We start from the raw sequence: 6,000 nt of genomic DNA, 5'->3' as shown, positions 1-6,000 counted from the left end.
GTTTAGAACAATATTCATTGTTTACTTTGCTAAAACTCTCTAAATCCTGTTCACATGTGAGCTGTTTAACCGTAGTTAACCTTTTTCCTACATTAGTTTTTATTTTCCTTGGTTAGTCATTTGTACGATTTTCATTAACTTTGTTTTCCATGTAGTTTTCATTAAATATATATATATATATATATATATATATATATATATATATATATATAAAATATAAATTAAATATATATATATAAATATATATAAATATAAAATATAAATTAAATATATATATAAGTATATATAAATATAAATATAAATATTATATATATATATATATATTAAAAGCAGATAACAACAAAACCCTCACCAGTTATGTAACTTATCCCTTGAACTTTAGACATATTATGTATTTAATTAATTAATATTCCCAAGGGAATCCTTTCTGGAGACTGTTATCCTACTCCATTCACAATTGTCAGTCTTCTCCATCTGTTGTACCATGGATCCTCCTTTGCTATGATGTGAAGGAAACTTTACTTCTCTTTGTTTTTGGATCTCCGGTTTCTGTCCTATGTTTTTATTTTTCTCCATTGTTGGTAGAGCACATCTTCCAATAAGTGTGTTTTTTGTTTTTTTGGGTGTGTTTTTTTTTTGTTTGTGTGTGTGTGTGTGTGTGTGTGTGTGTGTGTGTGTGTGTTGAGACCTGCTTTACATTAAAATGAACTTGCTCTCTCATATGTTTTGGCCAAAAATATATTTCCAGATTGTAAATCTTTTCTTCAACATTTTGAAGGAACTGCCCCATAAAATTGTATTTTCAATCTTGCCATGAAAATGAAGTCATTTTTAACACTGAGCTGTTACATGAAGTTTGGTCATATGTCCCAGTTTGCCTAAAACAGTCTCCTTTTATCCCTGTAAAACAGCATAATTTATAGTATCCTACCTGGTATTAAAGTGGTTCTGTTTTAGATAATAAATTACATGCTTACTCTATATCTGACTTCTTACTCATCTGTAACAAATTAATTCTTCTCTTTGTCCCAGGTATTCTATAATTTTGTGATAATATAGTGTTTCCATTCATTGTTCTACATGTTATCTTTCTCTCTTAAGAAATGTTTTTGTATATTTTAATGGTGATTTTCTTCCCCTGCTTCTTTTGTATATTTCTGAAATTTTATTATTCCTATGTAGAATTGGTCTTCTAATTTTTCTATATTTTTTCTCTGACTTTCTATTTTTTTAAACTATTTTCTGGGAGATTTCATCAACTTTATTTTCAAAGTCTCTTAGTGAGTCTCTTCCCCCCATCGTATTATTTATTTATTTTTTTAATTGGGGAATATTGGGGAACAGTGTGTTTCTCCAGGACCCATCAGCTCCAAGTTGTTGTCCTTTAATCTAGATGTGGAAGGTGCAGCTGAGATCCAAGTCAGTCGCTGTTTCCAATCTCGGTTGCAGAGGACCATCCCATGTGGGAATAGAACAGGCAACCTTGTTTTTAAGAACTCGCAATCTAACCAACTGAACCATCTGGCCGCCCCCACTCACATCATATTTTTAATGTGCAAGAGCTATAAACTCTTATTTGTTCTCTGTTCATTTTTGACTTGTTTCATATTCTTGTTCCATAGTTGCAATAACTTATTTATTTCACCAAACTGAGCATATTATTGCAAAATTTTTGAAGACTTTTTTTAAACATTTCATAGTCTGTTTCTGGAAAGCTGAATTTTTTTTTCGGTTTGTTTGATAGTCCTTTTTATATGAAAGATTTTTCTCAGAAGTGTTGTAACCTTTGATTGATTCCTTTATACAGTCACTGAAGACTGAAAACCTGATTGGGAGTTCTGACTGCTTGAGTCTAATCTATGGACAGTGACCTTCCCAGCAGGATGATTTTCCTGGACTTTGACTTTACAAAATTCCAATGTCAATACTTCAGGAATTTATTTTTGTTCTGCTCAGATACTCCAGACAAATTCAATTTCCTGTCTAGTGGGAATAAGTGTGGCTGCCGAAGTTCTAGAAAACAATTTGTGGCTTTATGTATATGCCCTATTTGATTTACAACATTTTTAATAACAAATTTCACTGACCATAAAGTCAGATGTCAAAAAATAAAAGTTTAATTCTTATCTTAATCTAAATTTTATCTGGAATACACATTCTACTGATGGTCAAAAATCTTATCTTAATGATTCTTAGTAAATTCAATTAATTGAGAGTTTGTTCAGTCAATTAAAAGATTTTTACATGTTTTCTTTCTGGTCTTTGATACTTGAAGATCTCTGCTAATGATCACAGTTTCAAGAACTCTCTAAACTTGGAAACTGTTAATGCCACATTTTTGCACTATTAAATGCACAGAAAAGTGATATAACTAACTTGTACTACTTGCTGAGACTATATGCCTAAAACTCTAAATAGGATTTGCAACCTACTGCTTTCACATATTACTCAAATGTGGTGGGGATATTGGTAGAATCCCTCTAAAGTTTACCAATTTCTCAGTCGTTATTCTTTAAACTAGGTGCAGAATCTTTTTGATCTCACATTCTCATATCTGCTTGGGCTTCTAATTATTTTACTCTTCTCCTACACCAGTAGTCCAGCTATTTTTACTTCCTTAAGAAGAGAAAGGAGCGAGGATTAAAAACAGACCCTTGACTTAGTATGTAATTTCCCTAATACATTATTTAGGTTAGAAGCCAAGATTAAACTGATCGTGTTCCAACTTCCTTCCTTCTTTGAGGCACTAAGATACAGATTAGTTCAAATAGAGGAGGGTGAAAATGTAAAAAGACTTTATGAAGGAAAAAAAAAACATATATATATACAGTGTATATATGTGTGTGTGTGTGTGTGTGTGTGTGTGTGTGTGTGTGTGTGTATATATATATATATATATATATATATATATATATATATATAAATATAAATAATCAATTGGCCAAACAAAATTATACCTAACTATATTTAAGTTTCACTTGTCATACCTAATAAATTAGCATACTAATTTACATACCGTTGTTATTAATTTATATAAAATTATTTTTTACTTAACTTCACTGACAGTTATGTTTTAATCATTGATTGTTTTTATTTTTTATTGTCATCATTTAATAAATAACCTTAGTATACAAATTATGTACAAAATCCTTGTCAAACTTTCCAAGTATTTTGTTAGCTTACATTTCTAGATGTGTAATTACTGGATTAAAAGTAAAGGCCATACATAATTTTTTAATTAAATATGATAGAATGATTTCAAAACAGGTTGCACTTATATACACTATGAGTAGTTTACGGGAGTTCCTTTTTTACTGCTTCTTCACAAAAACTTGTGAGAGTAAGGTAGATAGCCTCAAAAGTTTGAATGTTTTCCTTGTTTCCAAAAATATGTTGCTTAACTCTGATAGAAACAATTTAAGCAAATATTAGATTGATGCAGAAGTCATTGCGGTTTCTGCAATTATTTTTAACCTTTTAAATCATAATTACTTTTGCACCAAACTTACAGAAGGAGGTTTAAAAATATGAACAACTTGCAGAAACATTTGTCCATGAGTAAGGCAAAAATGCAAACCAATAATCAGAACAGGCCACTCCATATCACAATATAACAAACAGATAATTGTAGGTATGATATTTGTTGGGGATTTGCTCATGAAATTTAGTAATAAGAACAGATTTGGGTATGTGGTTGCCTACGGACTGAATTTGGTAGATGAGTTTAGTGTGTCTGGTCTAATTGAAATTCAAAAAGCTTAATCTTTTCCATCTTAATGATCTAATCATGGCAGAAGAAATTAATTTTTAATTATCAGTAATTTATCTAAATAAGGTAAGAACAGAAACTCTATGAAGTGTCTAAGACAGTTTTTAAATGTCATGAGGAGAGTTGGGAACAAAATGTCATAAAACGAGCTTTAAAGTCTCTGATTCTGTCTTATTGCTGTTAGTCCTCTATTGTTCATCAGTTCAATAATGAAATATGATAGATTCCCGGACAACTGTGCCAAAAATTAAATACAAATGGGAATTGATTCCTAAGAATGAGTGTAAACTGTCAGGGTCTTACGATATAATCCACAAACCTGGACCCGAGTAGGAATAAAAATACCTGAAAAATCTATAACACTTACTACGTGCCCAGCATCATTTGAAATGCTTTACAGATGATGAGTCCTTTTAGTCTTCAAACTAGCCCTGCGAGGTATGTGTAATTATTATACTCATTTTATAGATGACAAAAATAGGCAGAGAGTTAAGTAACTTGCCCAAATTCAAATGTTTGATAAAAATTCAAAAGGCCTAGATTATCTGCTCAAAGCAGTCCCTTATGATAATGCATTGTAATGATATTAGTAAAATATATTGTTAGACACCAAACAGTTTTACAAATTTATGTATATTTTCCCAGTTAGATAGTACATGTATTTCTCACTAGAATAATGAGTACATTTTCTAGCAAAATTTATTGCTGTAGTCTTATTGGCATACAGGTCTGTGCAAACATCTATCTGGACAGCCAGTATCTCCACAAGCATATGTTGTTTTAACAAATAACATCTATCTTGCTAGGGAATTGACTTAGAACTAGAAGCAATTTCTATCATATGAGTTGTGGAGCTGATCTAAAGTCCACACTATGAAATTTTTATTTTAAACTCTCAACGATTCATAGAAAGAAATCTTAATGATTGTTAGGACACATATAGAAAAGTTTCCTAGATTTTTAAAAAATGTATAAACACTAGTATTGTTTTGTAGCTTTACTCACTTTTCGCAAAAATAAGCTGCAATTTATTCATCCTCCATGTTGCAAGTTACCCTCAGCCAATACAAGTTAGAGTATATTTAACCAACAAGGCCTAGAAATATGAGAATCTCTAGGGACTGTGTGTAAGTACATCTAAAATGGAGGCAGGATTGCCTCCATGTGGGGAATTTTTAAGAATTTCACATGAGATGGTGCAGTTAATGAAGTTTCCAATTTCCAAACTGAAAGAACCTAGATAGATATAAATTATGTTGAGAATGGCTGAGAAATACAAAATATCAGACTAAACAAAAATAGGACAAATCTTTTCATGAAAGCATTGTGAAAATGTTTTCATTCCCATTGGTTGAATTCTACTAGTAAGTAGAGGATCCAAGAGGAAAGCTAATGATAAAGAACCATTTGTTTTTTAATTAAAGTTTATCTGGGTGACAATTGTTAGTAAAGTTACGTAGATTTCAGTTGTACAATTCTGTAATACATCATCTATATATCCCGTTGTGTTCTCCTTCCATCTCCATATATTTGATCCCCTTTACTTTCATTTATCGTCCTCCTCCCCCTTTACCCTCTGGTAACCACTAAACTGTGTTTGTGTCTACGAGTTTTTGTTTCTTCATTTATTTGTCTTGTTCTTCTGTTGTTTTCAGTTTTATATACCACATATCAGTGAAATCATATGGTTCTCTGCTTTTTCTATCTGACTTGTTTGCTTAGCATTATTTTTAATAAGTGTTACACTTATACACTAATCTCTGAAGACTGATTAAGTCATTCTTCAGGGTCTCCAGAATTTTTTGTTTTTTTCTAGAGGAAAGGCTGAAGATGGATGAAGAAGTACCAAATCATCTACTTCTGGGTACCCTTGGGCTTTAGCAATAATTTTGAGATAATTGAAGAAGAAAAGCACAGTAGGTAGTCAGGTCTCTTCTTTTAAGACACATCATTCTATCAGACCCTAGCTTTTCCAAAAGACATCCAACTAGATTATGAGAATTCCCTGAAAATAGAGATCTGACTGCATAAAATAACGGAAACTGTTCAAAATAACCTTCATTCCAAAATCTCCTTGGCATGAATGATGTAAAAAAAAAGATCAGGAAATTAACTCACCAAGTTTTCTTTGCTTCCGCTATGCCAAAGGGGAAGGTGAACTTATTTGAAGAAACAATGTTCAAGGCAGGCTGGGTATACTTAGTTTCAGAAGTATAATTATCGGACATCTC

Source organism: Rhinolophus ferrumequinum, chromosome 11 (genome assembly GCF_004115265.2).
Source record: "Rhinolophus ferrumequinum isolate MPI-CBG mRhiFer1 chromosome 11, mRhiFer1_v1.p, whole genome shotgun sequence".
In the NCBI taxonomy this organism is placed as follows: domain Eukaryota; kingdom Metazoa; phylum Chordata; class Mammalia; order Chiroptera; family Rhinolophidae; genus Rhinolophus; species Rhinolophus ferrumequinum.
This window is presented reverse-complemented; position numbering follows the sequence as displayed.